Here is a 26141-nt window from a genome sequence, read left to right on the forward strand (position 1 = left end):
CGCACCTGGCGGCACCGCCATGCCCGGGCTGCGCCCCGCGATCGCCCCCGCCGCTCCCCGCCGCCCTTCCGTGCCTGAGTGTCCCTTCGCTTGTGTCCAGCATCGCGCACACACGCACACGCCGTCACGCACGGAGTCACTCACTCACTGACTCTGCCGAGCTGCCCAGGCTGCCGAACAGCACAGCGCAGCGCCGCGCAGCCCGCCCGGAGCCCCCTCCCTCCCTCCTTCCTCCCTCCCTCCTTCAATCCCTCCCTCCCTCTCTCCTCCTCCTCTCTCGCTCCCGCCCGCCCGCCCGCCGCTCTGAAGGATGCCCGGTAAGTAGCGACGAGGACCGGCACCTCTGCCGGTGCGTGATGTGAGGGGTGAGGGACTGCTTACACTGCTGCCGCCCCCCGGGGGGGCGCAGGGCGGGGGGCGAGGGGCGGGGAGGTGACAGCGATCCGAGGCAGGAGGCGGCGGGGCTCTCTGTGTGCTCCTCAGAAGGACTTTTAGCTGCTCGACCGGGGCTTGGATGTGGGCGCCGAGGGACGGGGTCTGTGCACCGCAGCGGGCACCGGCCGGGGCGGGGGCGCTTCGCCTGCGCTGCGGGTTGCTGCCTGCAGCACCGCGGTGAGTACGGGGCTCCGCGCCTCGCCGGGGTCCCCCGGGGGCGGGGAAGGTGTGGAGGGTGCCCTGCGCGCTTGGGGCTCCCTCCTTGGCGGCTCCGAGCTGGGACCGGGGCACGGAGGGCGCGGTGTCCCCGTACGCCCCGGGCACTGCCCGCTGCTACTCCTCGGGTTTGGCCGCGTCTGTAGGGGCTGCCAGCGCCGTCCGGTGTTTGGGGCGCCGCGGCGGCACCGATCGGACGCGGGGACGGAGCTCCGCCGGGCGCTCACCTGCGGAGAGGAGCAGCCAGGTGCCGCGCACCGGGGGAGCGCAGCGCAGCCCCGGCCGGTGCCCCGGCAGCGCAGCGGGAGCGTGGCCGCGGCTCCTGCCCACTCCCCGTCCTGCGCGCTCCGTCCTCCTGCGCTGCAGAGGGCTCAGGTGCGAAAACACTTGTCCCTCAGGGAAGCGTAATGTTTGTAAAATGTTTGCTATCAATTAGCGGGGGGCTCCGCTCTGCTCGGGTTTGCGCACGGCTAACTCCGCTCAGGCCGGGGCTCAGCTCCGGCTACCAAATTCTCGGAACACCTTGCAAGGGGCTTTTTGTTCTCCTACACTGCCTGGTGCGATCTGTGGGAAACACATATGAAAGCTCACAGTGGCTGGCGATTTTTAAGTGGACTTTGGTAAATCATCGAAATCTTTTTACTTACTTCTACTGTGTGTACTTTGGCAATGATCTCACTGTGTTTTTCATCCTGGGTATGATAACTCCGCCATTGAAGTCAATGGCAAAACTCTCAATTGACTTCAGAGGAAGGCAATTATGGTCAATATGGAATGAAAGGGACTGGGCAGAAGATGGAGAGATGGCAAAGCAGAAGAGATGTATCAAAGAAACTTCCTCTTAGAAGCTAGCTCTCTAACCAAAGAATTTTAGCAGTGTCAGGATTGTCTTCTAGAATTTCATTGCCATTTTTTGCACTGGAGAATACTGGAATGATTTCTTGATATGTTGGAAATCAAGTGGGCTGAATCCCATTTTTTTACCCATAGACATAATAACATATTACTTAGTAACTGATACTTTTTCCAGTATATCTTTTTTCTCACTAAAAAGTTGAAAGCAGTTGTAGACAATTAGATGGGCTCTCATTGACTTCAGTGGCCTGTGGATCGGGCCCAGAAAGGCTCAATAGAGAAGTAACAAGAGAACTGTAGTACAGTTTGTAAGGAAAGGTGTTGCATAAGCATTTAACTCATGAACTCCCTCCCTCTAGAGAGGAGAAAAATCTAAATGTACATTAATTTTTTATCCCATTTTATCCAACTCTTTCACAGCACAGATACAAATAAGAAAGAATGCTTCTGATTAATAATTAAAATGCCCATATTCATATGGATTACAAAGAAGATTTTATGCAAAAAAAATCCATTAGCAAATGGAAGTTCTAGTTCACAGAACGTCCTCTGTTCAGTGCAGTATTTAGATTGGGAGCAGTCATATATATAATGAAGCCCCAAATACAAATATTGATATTCAAATGGCAAAAAATAGACTTTTTTCTGTAACCTGACTAACCACTCTCAACTCCTTGGAATGTCTTAAAGATGAAAATGTGATTTTTAATTTTTTTTCCAAATCTGAGTGTTGAAAGAACCCCCAAGCATCCCTACATGCTGAATTTGGTCAAAAATCTTATCAAGTATCAGAAATATGTTCATGCTCATGAACAATGTAACTATTACAGTGATAACTGTGCTGGGATGCCCTGGCTGGATGCCAGGAATTCACCAAAACTGTTATCACTGTCCTCCTCAGCCAAACAGGGAAGAGAAAATGTAACAAAAAGCTCACGGGTTGAGATAAGGACAGGGGAATCACTCAGCAGCTACTGTCACATGCAAAACAAGTACGTATTGGGGAAATTTGTTTAATTTATTACCAGAGTAGAAAAACAAGAAATAAAAGCTAAATCTTAAACATCCACACTTCCCCTTCCCCTCTTAGCCCCCTCTCTCACCCCTCCATTCGTCTCAGGCTTGACTTGGCACCCTAACCATCTACCTCCTCCCTGCCAATGGTTCTAGGGATAAGGAACGAGAGTTAGGGTCAGTTCATCACAGGTTGTCTCTGCCACTCCTTCCTTCTCAGTAGGAGGACTCCTCACACTCTTCCCCTGCTTTGGTGTGGTGTTCATGGCGTGGGAGATGGTCTGCCATGAACTTTGCCAACAAGTCCTTCCATGGGCTGCAGTTCTTCATGAGCTGCTCCAGGCAGGGGCCCTTCCACAAGGTGCCCTCCTTCAGGTGCAGGCTGTTCCCATGTGGGTCTCCCAAAGAGGGACACTGCTCCAGTGTGGAGTCCTCCCTCCACAGGGCCACAAGCCTGCTCCAGCATGAGCTTCCCAAGGGGTCACAGCCTCCTCTGAGCATCCACCTGCTCTGGCACAGGTTCCTCCAGGGGCTGCAGGTGGATCTCTGCTCCACCATGGAGCTCCGTGGGCTGCAGGGGCACAGCTGCCTCCCCATGGTCTGCACCAGGGACTGAAGGGGAATCTCTGCTCTGGCACCTGGAGCAGCTCCTCTGTTGTATTGCACTAAACAGTTTATTTCGTTGTTTTGCGCTGGGGTCAATCTTACACTCCTCCCACTCCCTATTCACTGACCTTAGAGTCTGCAGAACTGTTGCTTTCACATGTTCTCAGTCCTCTCTGTGAATGCAGTTTCTATTGCTCACTCCTCTCTCTGACTGCAATTTCTGTTGCTCAGGGTCTTTTTTCTCCCTTCTTAAACCTGTTATCCCAGAGGTGCTGCCACCATTGCTGATGGTGCCCAGCCTTGGTCAGCGGCAGGTCCATCTTGGAGCTGGCTGACATCAGCTCTGTAGGACACAGGGAAGCTTCTGGCAGCTTCTCACAGAAGCACCCTTGTAGCCTCCCCCACTTACACAATCCAAGAAGAAAAAACCTTTCTCATTTATGGTCCAATAATGATGTTTCCCTTTTAAGTACAACTTTGTGGTAAGAGGCAAATATAAAAGCAAAGTTTGAAGTGCTGCATCTCTTGTGCAGCTTTTTTTGCAGGCATTTGGTAGAATTGTCATTGAAGTGAACTAAATGTGTCACTAATACTTAACTGTGAAAAGATTAAGATGTTCATGCTACAGCGGGAAAAAACCTGCAAAATGGACAAATGCTTCACTGATTATCTCTTCTCTCCTTGCAAATCCATAGGCAAGACAGACATCTCGTTCTTAGAATGTCATATTGCAGGTTTCTTTCTAATTTTCCTGTGAATTCTAATGTTTCTTTTATCATGTGCCATATATGGAAGTGGAGGGTACATATTTATTGGACTCTACACAGAGTAAAATTTTATTTGAGCTACTTAATTGCTTCCTCTATTCTCCAATCTATCTGCTGTTTGCGAACATGTTGTAATGCCACAACATATTTTTGTTGACAAAACTTCTATTTCAAGTCAAATGTGAAAAATATGGTAATTACTTCAATATTAAGAGGTTTGGATTTTTTTTTTACTGAGGGGTATGGTGGGGTGTGATGATGGTGCTTTTTATAAGATTCAAAGCAATGCTCCTCTTCTTTCTGTCAGCAGTTTTAAAAATGAAGATATTATTTGAATAAATATTTGGGTTTATCTGAGAGCCATTATTTGTAATTATTTGTGTTTTTTTCATTTTGATGTTGTAGTACTTATTCTTCAAAGATGTGTATGGACAATCAGACAGATCTTGTGGACAGCATCTCCAAAACAGAAGTTTAGTTTTTTTAGGCTTACCTGTAACTAAAGACTTTATAAGATCTGAGTATTTAAGGCAGAGTTGAATGAAGCCAGATAATGAAGTACCAGGAAACTCCAGAACATGATTCTGAATAACCATTACTCACTTTTAGCAGCAATATAAACCTAACCCTGTTTTGAGGAGTAAATGCTGTTCATCTTTACTCAGATGAATATATCAAGATTATTTTTGCTGTCCCTTGCCTGACTCTGAAACATGTTTATGCCCTCGTATTGCTATGGTTGTTAAGTGAATGGTAGCAAGCATTTACAGGTCTCTTGGTATTTGAATCTAAGAAACAACATTACTGGGATTCTTGAAAGTCACCTAAATTTTGTCATTACTCCATCTTTAAGAACACATTCAAAATAAATTTTATTGTTTGTTAGATTCAGAACACATTCATTCGATAATTTATTTAGGACTATATTCTTCTATTCAACAATTTAAGAACAAAAGCCTCCACTGTAGCTCAAATCATTCAAAATATTGGTTTTAGGTTATACATTGTACATATGGAACCTGGCATGTAAAGCAGATGGTATGTAAAATTATGCATAGCATGTCTGGAGAGCCATACAATATCTAAATGCAGTGCAACAGAACAAGGAAAGAGTATCATGTGCAACTTAAAATATCAATCACTGGACTATGTCTAGTCTCAGCTGTGCTTTGCTTTCACATGTGTGTGTGTATTTGTGTGTGTGTTCGATTTTCTCTTATGGCAACCAGGATATTTCCTTGATAAAATGATCTTCCTTAGAAAAGCATGCAGACTGAAATGATATGCTGCTGGCTAAACTAAATAAAAAGATGGATATACCAGAAAAACTAGCTTAGTTCCATTTGGGTGCAGAGCACAAATGTATCGAAAATAAAAAAAATTAAATCAAGAACAGAAATTTCAATCTTTTAATGCAAATGGCCAGACATCACTTACTACCAGGACTGTGTTTTTCTCTGTTATTTATGCTCTTGGTTTGCCCAGCACAGCAATAGCACTTAAATGTACTTCTGTTGCATAAATACTGTGTTAGATTCATCCCTCTCTCTCTCTCTCTCTCTCAAGTATTACAAGTCTGTATGCACAAATTTTTTTTCCTAAACAAACAAGCATTACTGTGCATTGTTAACACAATCAGATGAAAATGGTAATTGCAGAAAGATCCACATCAGCAAAACCATTAAATAAATATTAGTCTTTAAGCATGTGCTGACCTCAAGGGGACCTAATCACATTTTGTTGAACAGAGATGCTTTTGTGATCAATGACCATGAAAGGTAATAGTTTTCCCAAGTTTATTCAAATATGTAAATCTGTGGTATAAAATTTTGTCAGCACCAGACAACTGTAACTTTCAGGGGAAAATCTTCAAATATTGCTACTTTTTCTGTTAATGTTTTATATACTTAAGAAGTACTGGAAGCAATTAACTGCTTTAAAATGGGTTGCACAGCTGTACTCTTTCATATTTCTAGCCAAAATGAACTTTTGTAGATAAGATGTGAAGGATGACGTTTATAATGAAGGACTACTGCAAAGTGAACTTTACACATAAAAATGAACTAACTGCACAAGGTAGACTTTAATAGCCAATTCTGTTAGATACAGACATTTTTCAAGGAGACAAATTGAAGGAATGTCTCCATGGGTAAACTGTTGAATATCCCCAAACAAAGAATTTTTAAGGTATCTGAGTTGATATACAACATTTCACGCTACAAAATAAGTAAATAAATAGATAATTCCTCTACTTTTTGTTCACTAATCCTCTTAGTCCTTAGGCATTTTATTTTTTGCAACAGTGTTGCTTGAGAAAAGACAGATCTGTGTCTGGGGGACTAAAGGAACACATTTGTCCTCATACATTACAGAGCAGTGTCTAACAATTTATTTCCCTTTTGGAAATGAAAGAACTTTTATCCATTCAAATCACTGTAATACAATCTTGTATTATAATGGCTTGAACAATCTTGACTGCACACAGTTCCCGGAGTCTCCAAAGGACTGTCATAAATAAAGCTATTAGACTCTATTATAGCAGACACATATTCAGAGTTTACCAAGGGATGACAGGATTTTACATTACAGCAGAAAATGGTAAAAAGTGTCTGCAAATTACCAAAAATTATTGGTAGAAGGACTTAATAAACTGATTTTTAACACATATATATATGTACTAGTTTTCTCTTAGAGTGTGAAAATGCAACATTAATATTAATGAATTAATTCTATGTAGAATTAAGTGAAAAATGAGATGGCAAATAAGGCATTTGTCCTCTACAACAAGAGTTTAAGCTTGCTCAGCAGCGTGCAAACTTTCTGCACTAACTGATGGACATTCAACTTACATCAAAACCTCCCTTTCCAACCTGACATTGCTGCTGTGATGACAGCCTTAGAAAACTGGCATCTCTTGAGAGATAAGTCACTTTTCATCAAGGGAAATGGATTTACACTGCATCCTGCATTCTTTGCAGACAGGTTTGTTTTTATTTTTCCTCTTACTTTTATAGAAGGCATGACATTTGCCAGGTATGAAGACAAAAATGAGTTTGGCAAAACCCTGAATGAACTTAGAAACAAATTTGGAAATGGTGAAGACCTAGCAAAATGAAGTAAAAATATATATATAAGGATGTGTTATGTTGTTGGTTTGGTTTTTTTTTTCAAGAGAGGGAAAAGTGCACTATTTTGTGAAAAGATCCCTAAGACATAAGTAAGGCATAAAAGAAGTGCAACTGAGGTTAAAAATAAAATTATGAAAGTTGAGTTACCTAACATGTTCTGGCCACGGGAGAAGTAACTAAAGCTGACATAACGACAGGATGGGAGCCTCAAAAGAAGACTAAAGCCAGAAAATAACCACTTCCCATGCTGGAAATCCAGATGGCCCTAACAGATTTTGTGTGCATTTGTATACACATTTATCTGTGTGTATACATGTGCATACGTATATACTTTTTTAATATCCAAGTCTGTATAATCTTTGTTACTGACTGACTTCCTCATCCCAGCAGGGATTTGCTGGTTCTTCTGTCTGACCATGAAGTTACAGAGGAAGATTTGACAACACAGTAAATAGCTGAGAGTGGTTAAATTGTTTCCTGAAGGTAGAACAGTAGGGTCCAATGGTTCTCCTGCAGAATGTTTTAAACCCAAGGCTATAAATAAGAGGCAGTGCTGTCAAAGCAAAACAGAAAAACCAAGCAAACAAAAAACAACAACCAAAAAAAAAACCTCAGGAAACCCCCCCCCCCCCAACCAACCAAGCAACCAACCAAAGAAAAGAAAAAAAACCCAAAAGGTATTCAAATCCTGAAAAAAGAGAAAACAAAATGAATCTTTACTTCAATGTCTGAAGCTAGTGTTACATTTTGTCCTGTAAAACATGAATCTGAAAGATATTTTGCTAACTACAGGCTAGTGTCACCTACAATCACATTCAAGGTTTTCTTGTTTAAACTTGAAAAATCAACTACAGTCTTATACTGGAGAATTGGAAAAATATTTTCTCTGAAAATAATGTGGAGCTTTTAGGTAAACTGAAGATGACAGTGGAGCAGAGGAGTATTTCATACAGCATTTTATTTATACAGTAAATAGATATACCATTTCTTCATATAAAAATTGTATGCTGAAAAGACTGTTGAATGGATTGAGTGGAGCTAACTTTGTCATGATGTCAAAGGAAGATCTGAGGAAAAATATTTTAGATAATTTGCTGCTGCATGTCCTCACCTTTGTAAGTGCCATGTAAGTATAAATAATGTCAGAAATGGCAGCAAATCCTTCCTGTTTATAATTTCACATTCCTGCCTGTTGTAAAAGGATTAATCTCAGTTCTAAGGTAAACCAGATTTGCAGCAGGAAAAAAAATCTGCCAATGTAGAATCTATCAGTATAGTCAAACAACATGTCTTTATTTGTCTTCTGGTGGAAAATTACATTCCTGAGTGATGATGCAGAATCTGCATAGAATAATCTATTATGATCTTTTTGGCAAATAATTCTGAAAAAGAAAATATGACTGATAAGCTTTTTACCAGCCACAGAGTTTCACTCAGAAGTAGAAAACTTTTGAGGAGAACTAGTGAAAAATTTGTCCTGATATCAGAAATTCTCAGTTCACATATGAAAATATTCTGGTTACCAATGACATTGTTAGCTATTCTTTTGGCGCTTTCTGAACTGAGAATGAAATTCCCTTCCTTCAGGTATGGCAAAAAACACGGGCTTCCAAAAGTCAAACTGCAACTGCAGGAAATGGAACTCAGGCCTTCCTTCTGATGTGCCTGAAAACATATTTCATTTCTCTGGTTGCTTTCCCAGCAGCTCATTCAGGACTGCTCCCTGGCTGCTAGGGAAGTAGCTTTAGGTGAGCACGAAGCAACAGCTCTTCCTCCCTTATATATTGGACGTACAGTGCTGTAACTGCCCTCCTTCCCTCCTGGTGGCAAACAAAGGGACAATTTATGGTGCAGATGCCTCAGAGAGGTTTTTGTAAACCTCCACCTTCCACAACTTAATAGCAGGGTACAACAAAGGATGATTTTCATGACAGAAGCTTTACTTGTGAGCATTATACTTGAACAGAAATTATTTTCTTTAACAAGAATGGATTGAAAAGATTTATCTGTCATTAACATTTGTCATTTCTTCTTTTATAACAAAACAAACTAGAAACTTTTGCTTTGTTTGTTCCAGAAACAGAGTATATAAGTAATTTTAATGATAGTGTGTTATTTTCTTTTATTTTCCACTAGTCTTTTTTTGTGGAAGCAGAAAGTATTTCAGCTAGAAAAGAAGAGAAAGATGAGAAAGGGATAAAAATATTTTCTAAACTTTCAAACTATTTCTCTTTTACACAAAACAGATATATCTGAAAAATGCCTCTTTGTCATTCACCACTTTGAAAGAATCTGTGTCCAATTTTAAAAATCAATTTTTAAATGTCAATTCAGAATGGATCAAAACTTCTTATCACAAAAATCTTGTCTTTGAAGATATTTCAGCCAGATCTCAAGTAAAACTTGAAGCTGGCTCAAATTTCTCTGAAATTTAGGTTTTTCTGACATATAAGTTATTTAAAATTAAGCTGTCTGTGAAAATGATGTATTTTCCTACATTTTCTGTGCATTGTGATAATATATTAATTAAAAGGTATATTTTTCATTATTCTTAATCTATAAGGTGATTTTCTTGCGAAAATAGGAAAAAATAAAAATCTGCAAAAGTCCCCAAAATATTGACACAAAGTTCTTGATCTGTCCCTAATAAAAATTCTTTTCTTCTGAGATTTTGAAGACTTTAAACTTACTTTTTCAACTTCAGAAAAAAGCATTTTAAAAGCTCCAAATATTTTTCTGGATGGGGAGAATAATCCCTGTCCCGTTTCTGAGCAGACACAATGTTGTGTAGATCATGGTTTTAGGCCAATGGACAAAGGAGAAGAATTAGGAAGGTAACGGGGATTTCTGTGAAAGGTACTTGCTTAGTGGAGGTTGATTATTTTATTCCTGGTAATACAGCTCATACATTAAGGAAGACTTCAGGTGAGATGAGAAAGAAAGAAAGAAAGAAAGAAAGAAAGAAAGAGAAAGAAAGAAAGAAAGAAAGAAAGAAAGAAAGAGAGAGAGAGAGAAAGAAAGAAAGAAAGAAAGAAAGAAAGAAAGAAAGAAAGAAAGAAAGAAAAAGAAAGAAAGAAAGAAAGAAAAAGAAAGAAAGAAAGAAAGAAAGAAAGAAAGAAAGAAAGAAAGAAAGAAAGAAAGAAAGAAAGAAAGAAAGAAAGAAAGAAGAAAGCAAGTGTCTCCTTGCCATAACTAAAGACAGCAGTGAGTGGGAAATTAAGTGTGTCTTTTCAAAAACTTTGAAGAGGAAAATGCCCTACAGCTGAACAATATATAGGCTCAGGATGTACGTTCAAAATGTGGCTGAAAGCTTAGTGTGCAGCTGGGAGAAAGAAATCTGCTTTCCTTGGCGTGGTGTTTGGGCACCTAAAGCTGCATGGGTGTTGTTGATGTGAGCTGACACGTGTCAGTAAGGGGTGCTTACGGGCCAGACAGCTACGTGCAGAGCCGGCTGTGCAGCAGCACCAGCGCACTGGGTCAGTGAGGTTCGCACAGCGCGGAGAGGCAGCGCAAATCCCCAGCGCGCTGGCGGGCAGGAGCTGGCCACTCACGTCTGTTTATCCCCCAGGGACACGAGAGAACAGATTTGTCAGGGTTTGTCTCCTTTATTCCAGTAATTATGAGAGATTAATTGGGAATGTTTACTGTTGGGAGACTAATTGGGAATGTTTGTTGTTTACATGTTTGTTTGGTTGGGGCTTTTTCCTATTACAGCTGCATTTCTGCTCCTTGCCTGTAATTTTTATGAATAAATTGAATGATGCAAGGCCTCCCTCTAGCCTGGAGGCCAGCTAGGCACGGCCAATTCCATATGGTTAAGCTCCCTTAGCCTCCCAAGCACAGGCTGCATCCAGCCTGCCTCTTGGGAACAGCCCCAGAGCTGGGCTAGTGCCCTAGCTGTGCCCAGGAGCCCTGGGGAGACAGCTGGTCAAGTAGCCAAGATCAAAAGTGTCAGGGCCTGCCCCGACATTTTATGTTCTAGGAAAAAAAAGTAGTTTCAGGGCATGAATTCATGCCCTACTATAATTTAACTCATTTCCATAGATGTAATCTTAGTATTATTTAGGTCAGTGTGACTCCAAACACATAGATGCTGTTTATTCACTTTGCTTGCTAGGAATGAATGAACTAGGTTGATTTAAATGGTGCTACTACAGCATAGCATAATATTTATACAAATAGTGTAACAGGGGTTTAATATTTATTTGTAACCAGCCATTAACTGTGGAATATATAATAATATTCTGGAAGTAGGGGAAGATTTGAATGTGGTAAAATATTTTAGATAATGGTTGCTGCTCTTCTACATACTTTTCTGCATTACTTATAGCTAAATTTCTTATGAAATGCTGGGGTCATTTTATCCAGAAATTGTTGTTATAGTAAAGCTATTATCTATTAACAGTGAGATTGTTTTCAGAAATTTATATAGTGCTGAAAAAATCTGCTTTTTCAGAGGTACAAAAAATTGAGGGCACCAGGACTTCTTTCAAAGGATGCATTACTAATTTTTGTCAAGAAGGCAAACAGACACAAAAATCTTCATTTGGTGATTATCAGTATTCTTTGTGTCAAGAAAACAAAAATAATGACAGATTTAGGGCAGAGTCTCAGAAATCAAACTCCTTTAAGCTTTAAAATATACACTTTTTAGCTAGCTGGAAATTTTGCTTAGACAGGATACTTTAGACAGTTTTAATATGTAGTTGAATGACAGTGAGCTAATTTCATAACAAAAATAATATTTAATTTAGTTGTGGGGGAAAACACATTTATTTGATATTTAATGTCACTGCATCTTTTGCAACTTCTACAAGTCATCTTTTCTAATCTTTTTTCATCTTTTATTGGTGAGCTTTTGCAATGTTTTATTTTTCTTTCTCTGATGCAAGATAGCAAAACTTCAAAACAGTGAATATTAGTCTGTGTATGGATACATTGAAATGCTGCCTAGAAGAGACTCTACTTCTCAGCATAGTCCTACAATATCAGTTCTGTGGTTCATGAGTTGCATATGTAAATTACAGTGCTCTTGGGGGAAAGGTACCTATCAGAGAGCTAATAATTTCCCATCAATGGTAAAATAATTGCCTTCAAATGCTGTGACCCCAGGTGTGTGGTAAGACTGAATCCCAGGGGGAAGGTCATGAGGTCCCAGTGCCTTCTCTGGACATTACTTCCAGTCAGGGTTTCAGCAAGCTGCATTTAATACCTCTGGAGGATTCAAATTAGGAGAAAGAACAAATCTAAATATTTTAGCAATTTCTTTCTCTAAGTGATGCTTTTAGTGGAATTTCAAGGAGTCTGATTTAATTATTGCACAAGCACATATATATAAACTTGAAGTATCTAACTTAAGAAAACCCCCTGTATCTGAATCTGATAAATAGGCAGTAGCCAAATATCAGTTTCATTATTCAGTAGAAGCTTTTAGGCTTGACCAACAAAGAAGTGAAGATTATTTAGAAAATTGAAACTTAATTAAGCATATCAGGATTTTTAGCTTAGCTTAGTTTGGAAGTTGAGATGATATATAAGTCACTTACTTTGTTTAGTGAAATCACTGAGTTCCCTAAAATTCTTCATGCTTGGAAAATTATGTGTAGCTTGTAACTCCATGAATATATTTAGAAACAGTAGGGTGGGAGCAGATATTGGAAGATCCCTTGTTAAAATTTGAGAGAGGTACTGTACGATTATTCATGATATACATCTGCATATTGATTTCTGATTTTTAATTTAATATACATGGTGCATACTCTCACCTAAATATAAATTAATTTTTTTTTTCTTGGTATGGCATATAATGATTAAGGAGATCTGAGAGTGTTCTAAAAAGTTTAAGTTATTTATCACTGATACTTAAAAAGGAATAGTTAAGTAAGGAGAACTAAAGCCGGCCTGGAGCTTCTTTGGTGTGTGTCTGAAGCACGTCTACTAACTACAACTGTAATTCATGATCTAAAGAGCATCCTGCTCCTTGCATCCTGCTGTAATGCCTCTGGTGCCTCTGCCTTTATCTCTTCCTTCCCTTCAGTATGGTCTGCAGGGATGATAGCTCTCAGTGGATGAATGCAACTCATGCAGCCCAGAAAAGGAGGGATTCATACCAAGCAGTTGCTAATGGGGAGTGAAGTAGTAGCCAGCCTCAAATCGGGGTCAGACAAAGAATTTGCCACAAGTTTGAGATTTCTTGAGGTGTCTTTCTTTCAAAGATGAAGCTTCTTTCTCCAGCCTGTTTCTTAGTAAAAGCTCCACATTAAAATCCAGCTTTGCAAATCATTTTGCAGATTGCTTCAATATCAAAAATTTGTATTTTTCAGCAATAAATTGTCTATTAAATATTTCAGTCCATTTGACAAAGGTCCTTTGAACAGATGTGAGACTGAAACATTCAGGGGGAAGGATCATGACACATTTGGTGACAATGTGGTACCAATGCCAATAGCTTCCTATAAGCTGTGAAAAAGCCAGATGTTGCTCTGGCCAAAATTGTGCCTTCCTCTTGACTGCTTTCAGCAGGGTGCAGGTCTGACTCTGACCCCCACTCCCTGAACTAACCTTGAAGCTGCTGTTGCAGTGATGGAGACCTCTCAATTAGCCTGATCCTGCGACTGTTTGACACATGCTACAGCAAAATTGTCCTTGCCTGCCTGTGGCAGCTGCCATCTCCGAAGTGGTACTGTCTGCTTATAACTCAAAGTATAACTCTGTCATACATACACTTAGTGCAGAATGGCTCTTAAAAGGCATTTTAATCTGCTGGCATTTTAGTTCGTAGGCCTCTGGGGTCAGGTTGAAAAATTACACTAATGCTGAACTTACTCTGATATTCTGGGCAGCCTTCTGAATTTTAAATAACTATCCTCAGAAGGCTACCCTTTTCAAAAATTATCTTAAAGACTGCACACAGAATTTTAACTCTGTTCAGTAAGCACACTGATATGCAGACTGAATTTTATAAAAATGTAGGGTAAAAATCTCTGAATTTATGGATACCAGCAGTTATTTTAGTTTTCATTATCAGAGTATCTGTTCCTACAGTGCTAACTACATGACTTCTGTTTTACAGTAATTGTTAATATTTGCATCTGAATTAACTGTTCTGCATTGCTGTTTTTTGTCGCTGACTGCCTATTCAAATACGTGGGATTATTTTGAAACCTACATAGGAACTGATCCTTTTATAGTCTGGAAATAGGCAAGGCGAAAGATACTGGTCCATTTTTCAACCAATGACTCTTCTTCATCCATTTCTTTTATGTATGTAGGGGAAAAAATTGCCTTTGGAAATATTTATGCAAGTATTTCATATTTTGCTTATTTAGCATTTGTTGCTTCTCCCAGTGATCTGCCTGGATTGTTGCTGACTCTCATCATTTCCCCCAGCCTGTGTTGTACAGCTTCTTATGCTGTGGCCTCTTCTGCTGCAAAAATGAGCTTGTCCAGCTCAACAAATTGGGCTCCTCTGCTGGTCCTCTACCACCCATCTCCTCTGATCTGACCCTGCCCTCAGACTCTTTCCAAAGTGCAGATTGCAGTGGGCACCCAGCCATGGAATGGGACCAGATTTTGGGCACAAAATAAACCCCACTGCTTCCAGGCAGGGACTGAAACCCGTTAGCCATCTGTTCTGCCTGATCGTCAGGAATAAGGGCTGTCCAGAGGTAGATTTTAGCAAGGCCCTGGGCAAGTGTACCTTTCTGATTTATCTGAACCCTCTCTCGCTTGCAGCCTTAAAGACATGCTAAGTATTCTACATTCTCAGTATTGAAATCGGATTTTGAGAAGCTGTAAACTGTTCCCATTTCACAGCACTTCTTCTTACTCAGCTTGACTGGAGCTGTTCTCCTTTGGGAGGAGGTCTTGCTGAGCCAGAGGGAAAGGAAGGATGAGCTCAATATTTTCCTTGTCCTACCAGCTGCCACCAAACATATTCATCTTCCCTCCAAGGAGCTGTGAGTCCAGATCCATTCACACTGTGCACCCTGATGAGACAGAGTGACATCTTCCATGATAGGTGATGAGGCTGTGGTTCCAACCTCAGGGGGTTTTTTAGGTTGGTTGGGTTTTTTTGTCACATCTAATGAAGAATGCCAAAGCAGATGTGTTTCAGTGTTGTACTTTCAGGAGCAGAATGAAATAAAAAGCCTAGGATGGCAGCTACAGTGAACTTTTGCAGCATGCTGAATACCTGGATTGTGAGGAAAAGTAATTCTTTGGCTGCTCAGATAAGTCACAATCTTTTCTGAATGATCCAGCAAGCTGTAGGAAGAAGGTTTAATGACTTCTCATCTACACTGTGTTGGAAAAGGCTTTTTTGCCATGTGTCCAGCCTTTTGCTAGTTAGCAAAGAGTTTCTAGAATGCTTCTTCAGCTCCTTTTAAGATCATGTATCTTATTTTTAGATTGACAGCAAACTGTGCCTGGCAGTGACATCTGCAAGCTATTCTTTCTGAGGCTGAATGGTGGCTTTTGTGTTAGATGTGTGATGCATAAACACACCAGTTCTGCTCTTTGAGTAGAAGGAGGGCACAGTTTGCTTCAGAGGATTTATTTTTTCCTTGTCCTAGTCTAACATCATTGCCTCCATATGAACTGGGTGACTCTGATTGTTACTTGAGGTAGACAATGGTTCTGATTATACACTGAAGACTTTTGGTACAAATACATCCCAAATAATACAAATAAGAAAGTAATGATAATGCTTCATAATATTTAAAAATCAGGAGGAAATAAAGTGTTACTTTAGTAAACAAATTGTTCTGTTAATGTATATAAGCACATGGTTTATAGAAGATTTAAAGATATATCACAAAATCCCTGTCTTTTGATGCTTTGCAAGACTCCTCTTTCAAAAGTTTTGGTTGGGGTCCTTAGGAAGACAGAGTTCTGCTGTCAAATATTCTGCTTGATTAATAGCTCATTTTCTCATTTTGGGAAAATCCTTGCTGGAAAAAAAATTTTAAAAATGTAACTTCATCGCCCTTTGCTTCCACTTGGGAAGTACAATTACCTCCCTTTTTATGAACTGCAATTGCAATTTTTATCCAAAAGATTCAGGTCTTCAACAACACAATACTGCGTTACTGGCTTTCATAACGCTAGTGAACCATGTCAATTTTTCATTAAAAGAGGAATGACCTATGCTTTCTTATCCTTTCCTCTCTCCCAGAATTTGACACAGAATTTCAATGTCACAGGAAACAAATAACATTAGATCTATGCAAAAATAATTTACTCCACCATATATCATTCTTAGCAGCATCACACTTTCACCTTTTTCAAAATTGGAAGATGAATTAATAAATTGGTGTTTGTTTCAATCATAATGGAAAACTGTGACTACTTAAACAGGCTCATGCCCTCCCTGTAATTGAAATTTGCAAATATTAATGAGATTATACCAGTGTTCTGTCAATAAATGTTATCAGCCGATTTCATTTGGGTGGAGGTCTTGGGATTTCTGTAGCATGATTTTGCATTGTCACTCTAAAGGTTTCATATTAAACCTAGCAGATCATGACTACCTTTTTTAATTAACTCAAGCCCTCTCAAGCTTTATATAACATGTCAGGGGGCATAAAGTATACAGCTTTTGCACAGGTAAGCAGGCAGGAGGAATGCACACTGCTGTGACTGCTGCTTATGAAGAGTTACAACTATTTGGAGAGGTGCAGTGGCATCTCTACCTGAAAGTAACCAAGTGACTGACAATCTAGATCTGTCCCAGGTGTATCTTGTTTCTGAATGAACATATATCTCTCCTGGCCAAAAAACATCCAGCACTGTCTCTGGGAGGCACGGCTCTAAGCTCCTACCTCGTCCTTAGGTGGCAGCTTTGTGATGAAAAGTGACCCTGTAGTTAACCAACTCCTTGGATACTTGCAGGGAAAAGCTGCTGGAAGAGGCTGAATCCTTTTGCACAGGGCCAGACTCAGCCAAAGCTGAAGGTGTGTACATACACAGAGAGCAGGAACACTGTGACGGCACCATTTGGGTCACCTGCCATACAAATGTCAGCACTGGGCAAGTTCTAACTACCTGAGCTATGTTTAATAACCCTGAGGAGTCAAAAGATGGGTTTCAAGGGGTTAGAATCTCTGAAAATGTCCCTGAACAGAAGTTTCCAGGATCAGCCTACCTCAAAAGGTCAAGGAAAACAGTTTCTCTTTTTAACTCTGAGGAAAACTCCACAATCATGCAGATCATGAAAAAGCATAATACTTGAATATTTTTAATGCTTGTGAAAACTGAAATTCCAGATCTGAAAAACTGAAAAGGGCAAATCCAAATTTGTCATACAAATAAATATTTCTTAAAATGCATTTGTTCATTTCAGTGATATTTGACTGAGCTCCAGGTTTTCAAAAAGTATATAGTGAAAAGGGGTTTTTTTCCTAAATTTATTTATAAATGTAGCTCTCTCTGTATATTTTTTTGGTAATTGTTTGGAATGTTCTGAGCATTCAAAGGAATGAAAGAGATCACTTATCCTCTGTGTTTGGCATGAAGGGTGTCCTAATGCACATTTAAGCTTTTCATTTTAGAAGAAGGCTATCCTGTGGCTTGCTTACAGAAAATGGGAGACGCTGTATCTGATACAAGCAGTCAAATTACATTGTGTAGTACACAGTCAGCACATTTCAAACTAAGAAATCCTTTTTTCTCTTGTTACCTTCAAGTTTTTGCTTGAAAATATTTCCAGATAATTGTGGAAAAATCATACTAAAAGAACAACTACTGAGAGAAAACTTAAACTGTCATTGTGCAAAACTGTAAACTTAATAAAAATAACTTATTGCAGGTATTGCCTCCCAATTTTCTGTGTTCTGTGTTTTGAAAAAGGTCAGACTGAATTATCATATTTTTCCTCCTGACCTTAAAATCTATGTCAGCACGTTTTATTTTTTATTGGAACCTGGCACAGCATTTCTCTGGTGATTTTCTCAAAGTTATATCTTTTATTTTTGAATTAAAGCAAAAAATCAAGGTGGGGGTGAGGGCAAGGTGGAGAGGAGAAGCATAAATCTCTAGCTGTGACCATGACAAAGAAAACTTAATAAAACCCTCAAAAAGTTAGGATTTTGCCTTTTTTTTGCCTTTTTTTTTCGTTTTTATTTTTAATGAAAGTGACTGGCATTGAATTTTACTATTTGATATAGTCTAATTTAAGGTGTGAATAGTCCCATTGCAAAGCTCTTTGTATCTACACTGGGCCTGAGATTGCCTTTGTGCTGTGCAAGGATTCTCAGACCATTTCTTACTGCCTGAAGCCCACCACATAACTAAGCCACCCCATTTTTTTTTCCAGTTAATTAAGAAAAAAATTCTATGCTGTAGGAGACTTTCTGAAGAAATATGACTTCAAGAGAATTTAAATAAGGAGAGATTCCAAAAATAATCAGTATCCCATCATTCATATACTTTTCCTAGTGATAGACATTCATGAACTCGTGGCATGACTTTCAGTATCATCTCTGAATTTCTTTCACATGCAGGATGCTTCCCTAGAATAATAATGTAATTTCCCAAAACTATATCTATGACTCCATAGTATATTAGAAAAGAAACTAATACAAGAAAAATAATATTTGCCACATTCATTTCAGAGAAATGTGTTATTAATTAGTAAAATATATCAAAAAGTTATTGCAGAAACCATTACAGTTGATTTATCTGCCATATTCCAGAACCTCCTGGGTTTTTTATAAATTTTATATTTTAATTTAATTATTCTACAGATTACCAGATCTTATCACAGTGTTCAATGTTGGATATGAAGAGGGTAAAGGGTGAAGCTCTGCAGACTGTGTGTGCGCAAGGTGCTTTTCACTGTGAACTTGGAAAAATACTTCCTCTTTTTTTTTTTTTTTTTTTAATTTGTCATGTATTCAGAAAATTATCACATCTGTGGATTTCATAGGATTTCACACTTGGCTATGTCAGTGTGAACATTCTTACATGAGATTAAATGCTTGGTCTCATATTTGAGTCTTTTCCTTTCTTTACATATATAAACCATATCATACAGGCATATATTGTATTTCAAAGGTGCAGAATTTTAAAAATATGCTGAACTATTGCTGCTCTAATATTGAATATTAGTCTACATATTTATTTATTTATTTATTTATTTCACTTTAGACATTTCCAGTGTATAAATTTGAATAAATTTTTTTACACTTATCTATCAATAAAACTCATTATTGCTTACATTCCTGTAGATTGTGCAGTTGAGCAAATCAGGCTTTCATCTAGCTGAGTTATTGAATTTAGCTTCCTTTTATATATTTGGTCATTTTCATTTTCCAAAATAAGGTGTTTACAACTATTTATAAGGAGAAAAAAGATAATGGGACTGAAAATGTTCAAATATCCAGTAAAAAAGGACACCATTCTACTAGTAAGATAGAGATATCTGTACTAGAAATGGCCAACACCTGTAATTTTTAATATGATTGAAACCACAGGCTTCTCTCTGATAAGATAGACTCTATTTTATAAAACTTTCTCATGAAACAAATTAATTTTATTGGAAATTATTAATAATTAAATGAAATGACAATGATTTCCAAAGCAAGGAACTTGCTTTTCAGGATATTCTTTCACAACATGAGCTTTAAAAAATATTTTAAAAGAAAACAAGAGGGCCTCCTCCCCACCCCAAGTTTTACTATATCCACCCTAAGGATTCTTCAGGTATTTCCTGCAATTAAAATAAGAGAACAAACTGTATACTTTTTCTATTATAGTGGGTATTCCACAGTATTTTCTTGTTACAGAACAGGTAAAAAAGATAGTGCTACAGATCCCATTCCCAGTGTGGTAAGAGGAGCATGGTCCCATCATCAGACTATTGTTCTCACTTAACACAGAACTTCTGCCATGCTTTTGGAAAATCTTGAGATCTAAAGATTTGATTTATCATGCAAACAGTTAATTGCAGCTTCTGCAGCATCCATGACAGCAATTTCATATAGAAGCAAAGGTGAAGTCTAGAGCAAGGTGTATAAGCTCCTTTATAAGTTTTGGGCACAATCTGAACATTTGTGGTCAGGTGGGAGGACCTGCAGTGGACACCTTTCTCTGCAGCATTAATGTAAACATGTATAATCAAGGAAAAGTGTGGAAGGGCTCTGAGGATGCCAGAAAAAGGGCAGAGTGTCAACTCAAAGAAAAAGTAGCGATTCTTTTAATTCAAAATATCCTGTACGGCTGGCTGGACCTGTAGGTGCCAACTGACTAAGCATAACTTACCAAGTAGAGTTTGGGTCTGGATTGAAAGAGAGGCAGAGGAAAAGAAACCAGATCTGCAATCTGCTAGTGATAGCTGCATCATTTTTGCTGCCCAAGAGAGCCTGTGGCATAACAGGGGGGAGTTTCAACGTGTAACCAACAAGTGGACCCAGTTCAAGACTGTAATATCCCCTGTACCGGTAAGGAAGCCAACTCTGCTGCTGGGCCTCTCTCTGAGCACTGCCCCTGGTGTCTGTGATCTGAGGTAGGTCCCACCTGGGGTGAGGACACAGGAAGGCATCAGGCTCTCCTGGGTGACGACTCTTCTGTGTGTGATCCTGTGTGTGGCATGAGCTGGGCTCCCAGCATGGCTGAACTGTAGGAATCCCTTTGAGATGCTCAGGTAGGACAAATTTTCAACAGCTGCCTTGGTAGCTAATTAGCCCTATCCAGGCTTTGATATTTGGATCAGTCAGTACATGATGAAAAGACTTATTTACATATTTTCCACCTGTCGCCTGTTTTTCTGTTATCCTAGGGTTTCTGAAAGTGTAATATAATGCCAAGCTTTCCTGGAGTAATGGAGTGTTTGAACCAGTAGTATTTAAAGGGCTCCAATTTTATACTATTATCACCCAAACTAGATGACTCTTAATTTTTAATTTTTTTAACTGTATTATATGTTCATCTTACTTTTTCATGAGTTTTCTTTCCTGGGAGGAATTCAGAGAAGTCTAGTGCAATAGCAGAAGAAATAAAAGCCCATCGTCCTAATGGAAGTGATCTTTTCTTTCAACTGATATTGAATGAGATATCCTGCCTTTGTTTAAAAAAAAATAGGACTAGGAAACTTAATATGTTTCTTATTCTTTTGGTGTCATTTGTACTAGACTGTTAATCTGATTTTAACCTCAGAAAAAGATCATGACAGCCAAGAACCCAGTTGCGTCCTTCTTTTCTTTACAAACTTTTGTACTTAGATTTATTTTGCATATTTATAACCCTTCTGCACTTGTACACAAGTAAGTGATATCCCTGCTAAATCTTGGCAGCAGATAAATTTGCATAGTGAGTTGGTACTTGAATTTGTGAAGGAAAAAATAAGAGGCAGGAAAGGACAGGAAATTGTTTTTGTGATGTGTTAAAGTACTCTAAAATGACCCAAAACCAAATCATCCCCACAATGTGGAGTTTTCTTATAGTCAGCTACACACTGTGTCACTTGACATGTCAGTGGACTGTAATTTACCACAGAAATGAAACCCATCATGCATTAATAAATAAAAATGCATAAAATATACTTTCTTTTCTGATTTTCTTCACCCTCTATAATAATGCTGGGCTCCATTGTTTTGTGTACTGAATCTTCATACAGGGCTGATGGTTATGTCACTGGGAAGGAACTAAATCTGTGCTTGTCCCTCCAGATGAATGCTGGATCTCTTCAGTGTTTTGCACGTGTCTGCACAGTTCATAATGTCATATGCCCCTGTGACTGACTGCAGCCTGCACAGTGACTGTCACCATTATGCTATTGACACGCTCACCCTCTCTGTCACGGGAAGTGTGCACTAGCTGCATTTAAGGTGGGGAAGCTGATCATTTTTTCAGCTCAGAAGCTAGTGGTGGAGGATCTCCTCCTATCTAACTATTGAGGGCAGACATAACTGCAGGGCAGCACAGGTCACCCAGCCCTGCAGCACAGAGTAACTTATCTTCCCAGCTACCAGCAGCGCATCTTCAGATGGTGGCAGCAGAAACTCACCTGTTGTGGGTCTGTAGCAGATCAGAACGGCCCATTTCCATGCAGTTGGTAGCATCTTCTGGGTGGAAAAGGCTGTGTTTGCTTGTCTGCCCTAGGAAATCCCAAACACTTCTTTTCTCTTTAAGCTGTCAAGTCCTTCCCACCAGTATGATGATGGTGTGATGAGAAATGTGTGGGTTTGCACTACAGAGCCTAGAAGCAGGGACTGCTGCTCACATCCAGGGACTCCTGCTCACATCCAGGGACTCCTGCTTCCTCTTGTGTGGAAGTGCAGAGTGGGTGCACCGGGGGGAGGGGGGACGTTCCTGTCTCAGTGACTGCATGTGCATCAGACAACAAAGGCAAGAGAGCCAATTAGCCAAAGAATCCCTAAGATGTTCAAAGTTTATGATTGAATTCGTAAGCCAGGAGTGGCTAATTTCTTAGTAACTAGTTTTCTAATTCTATGATTTCTATGGTAGGCAATAGTTCCCCAATAAACCCATTAGTTGACCTTAAATGCCTAAATATGTATTTTAATAATTTCATTTGTTCTATAGATCCTCTTAGAAACAAGCAGAAAGGTTTTTTTTAGACATTAAGTTTTAATTTTTTAATTCATATATAACTTTCCATAATCATGTAAATGTAAGTTCTAATTAACAGTGTAGAAATCAAATTATTCTGTTAATCCATGACATACCATTAAATTTGATATTTTAACCATGATGAACTATAATTAGATGAAATATAATTAGATCAAAATAATGTCCTGAACATTTGGTATAAAAAGAAAAATATATGGCTGTGTACATATGCACCATTATGATAAATTTATTGCAGAAAAAACAAAAGCTAGTTTATTCTAAGTTGGTTTAGTGGTCTTGTTCAGAATATGGCAGGAGTAATTTAAAAGAGTTCTCAGTTTTATCCACATTATACATAATGAAACTGTCAAATTGAATCATTAGTATACTATTTTTGGCTCTCTTAATAATCCTTTTTGTATTGTATATTCTTACACAATCTTACAATGATGGGGAATGTATATAATTGTTGGGTGCACTAACAGCTTGTCTGTATAAAAGGAGAACAATTTTAAAAATAACCACTGCTTTCAGATGTGCAGTTTAAGAAACCTTATTTAGTCATCCAAAACAAGAAGAAATTAAAATCAAGGATCATGATGTCAAACCAGTAACCTACCTTTTTACCAAGCTGTAAAGAAAGTAAGCATCCATATAACAAATGGCAAACTCTTAAAATTACTAGGAAGGCTTTGAAACCAAGAGCTCAAATGTTAGGAAATGTCACAACCACAGCACTTTGTTTTCAGCCCTCTCACAAGGGTGCATTATGATTCAGACTTCAATAACATGAGTGTGCAGTAGTTTTTCTGAAGGAATCTTGACTCATCTGGCATGGTGATTAGAATGGGCTCTCCAGTGAGCAGTGCTTCAATTCTATTTTTTTTTCTTTTTATTGTTTACCTAGTGAGCCCATGCCTTGTTCACTTCATGCTGTTATGGTCTTATTTTGAAGATAGAAGTCCTGAGTTTCTCATTGGTTTTTTTTCAGTGTTCATTGCTGAGATTTGCAAAAGTCACTAATTTAATTATTAATTTTCATATATCCTGAAGAGTAAGCAGGTTATCATTAATGCATTTTTGCAGTTCAGAACTGAAGTTCATCTAAATGTTAGGACATGAACTCACTTCTGCTGTTCAGCTTGAAATTCTACTATTCATACAGATATGAAGACCTCATAGGGAAAATGAAAGAACAAGGTGGAGAAGATGCCTGGTTTCTTTCAAATATATAAAAAAAATTCTCCTGAAGAAACATTCCAGCTGTTCAAAAGTTTATTTCCAGAATATAACTCATTTAAACAAATTTCTTACTTTTAAAACCAGAACCAAAAAACTGATTTTCTTTTTAAAAAATACCCCAAATGAAAAATATATTGAGATCTCTAGTTTATGAAAAGTGGGATTCTGGGATGGGGGAAGTTTGTGTATGTGTGTATGTTAGGAGAGTGCAATGGTACTTCTCCAGTCCTTGAGGAAGCAACAAACCCAGAAAATACGTGACAGCAGATGGAACCATGGCTGGGTGATATGCTAACACTACTGGAGTGGTGGTCCAAATTTTAAATACAGATTGGCTCATTTATTTGGGGTTTTTTGGTTTGTTTTCATTTTTTAATGCTTTTCTATATGTCCATAAAAATACTAACAAATAACAAATATAGAGGTTTATATAAGATCTATATTGAAGATCTGTTATCAGTTCAAACTTTTTGGAATTAAAATGACAGGCCTTTTTTCTCTACATTTGAATGGTGTATTTCATCAATAAGCTGGATATATGCAATACATGTTTGCAAAAATTGTTTGTGGTTCCCTTGTTTCCACATATCACATATTAGAAATGGCTACTGTATAGGGGTTTTCTCCTACCAGAAGTTCTTAGTTTGAAAATAGCTTTTTTTTTTTAATTATTATTTACAATATCAAAACCCATTTATTACTCAATTGGATGCAATTAAAGAACTTTTTTCAAATACAGTATCTTTGAGTACTATTGTTTCTAGTAGTTCATATTTGTGGTTTGGTTTGCTTTGCTTTGCTTTGCTTTGCTTTGGTTTCCTACCACCATCCCCAAAAGGAACTAGTGAAACTAAGCCCCAGTATGGCACTGTGTTTGGTATTCATATGGACATTCTTTTACAAGATCCTTAGCTTCCAGTGTCACAGGAAAAATATGTTTTGCTACTTTATACAAGAGCAAGGATGTTAAACTCTGGTGTCTTGGCTATGTTCCAGATTGACTAATTAATATTCTGCATAGTTTCTCTAAAATTTCAAATTAAAAGATTGGTTTTTAATTTAGACTAGTAGCAAGCAGAGTATCATACATTGCCCTGCAGAAAACCTTGCATTTCTTACTGCAACTTAGTATCACAAAGCATCATCAACTCTGAAGAAAAATAATTGTGGAAGTATTAGTGTGCTCCAAGAAGATAAGTTTGTCTATTCAGAGCAGTGCTTACCTGTTGCAGGATATCAGATCTTTGATTGTAAATTCTAATTCATGTAAAAAACAAGTTGTAAATGAATCACGTGTGGTACATATGGTAAAGTAACATGACAATATTATTGCATAAAGATGAACCAAAATGGATTTGAAGATTCCTGTGACCTTACTGACCCCTAGGAGGACAGAAGTAATCAGAGTCCTTGGGAACAGATGTGCTCAGGGTTGTTAAGTGGTGCTCTTGACTTGGGGGGAGATGGGATGATGCACACACTTGCCTTTCTATTGAATGTCACAGCTGGCCTGGGCAGATGAGAGCATCTGGTGCTCCCCCTGCCACGCTGCTCTGCAGTCCCCTTACCACAAGCTCTGTGTTCTGCTTGATTCCCACACCTGTCACTTGCATAATAGAACTGAGAATGACCCCAGTGCAATACAGAAACTAAATTATGCAATCCGTAGCAGCAAATTTACAGTTTAAAAATCCAACCATATAATTGCATATATAGAGATGGAACTAAAAATACAGTACTGCAGCTGTGTTTCATCTTGTGTTTTAGGAGACAACAAAGGATGAGTATGCCCTTAATGAACCAGCTCTCTCTTTTCCCACTCTCTTTTATCTCTCAACTATAAATACTCAGTAATCTCACTGTGAAGGTGTTGAAAATCAATGTTATATTTGATTATATTCAATGTTATTGAGTCTTTTCCACTGGTATGAATAGGATGAAGAAAATAGTGGCTCAAGGATCTTTATTGAAAGAAGCCTTGTGATGTGATTTTGAGAGAAGGTGTTTCTGATATGTCTCAGGATCATAAAACGCTAACCAAGCCAAGCTGTGGACATACCATGTGTCTCATTTTAGAATTACATAGCAACACACATCAAGATAACTAGGATGAAATTGAAGTCAGATACTGAGTACTGGCTTCTGAATTTGGGATGGGATTTGACTGGGAGATTTCAGATGATCTCTTTAGGACATCTACTTCCTCTCTCTTATTGTTTTCTGTGCTTCCAAGAGGTTACTGTATCTTTCCTTGTCATACTTGAGCCAGAACAATCAATCATCCTGGATATATGTAAAAAATATTCCT

The 26141-nt window shown here is 38.8% G+C and overlaps 1 protein-coding gene across 2 annotated transcripts in view; it reads left to right on the forward strand.

The window, feature by feature from the left end:
* The first annotated feature begins 286 nt into the window (after window positions 1-286).
* The window catches only part of HS3ST5 (heparan sulfate-glucosamine 3-sulfotransferase 5), a 193039-nt gene continuing 167184 nt past the window's right edge, over window positions 287-26141 (forward strand). The window contains exon 1 of one of the 2 annotated variants that reach the window (XM_054280254.1): window positions 287-317. The gene's annotated coding sequence lies outside the window, so the exon portion shown is untranslated. Of the gene's footprint in view, window positions 318-498; window positions 613-26141 lie in introns of those variants that run through there. The other variant, XM_054280255.1, reaches the window with a different exon arrangement.

The sequence above is a fragment of the Melozone crissalis genome, unplaced genomic scaffold, assembly GCF_028551555.1.
Source record: "Melozone crissalis strain CALT ecotype California unplaced genomic scaffold, PUWL_Pcris_2 ptg000027l_1, whole genome shotgun sequence".
NCBI classification, from domain to species: domain Eukaryota; kingdom Metazoa; phylum Chordata; class Aves; order Passeriformes; family Passerellidae; genus Melozone; species Melozone crissalis.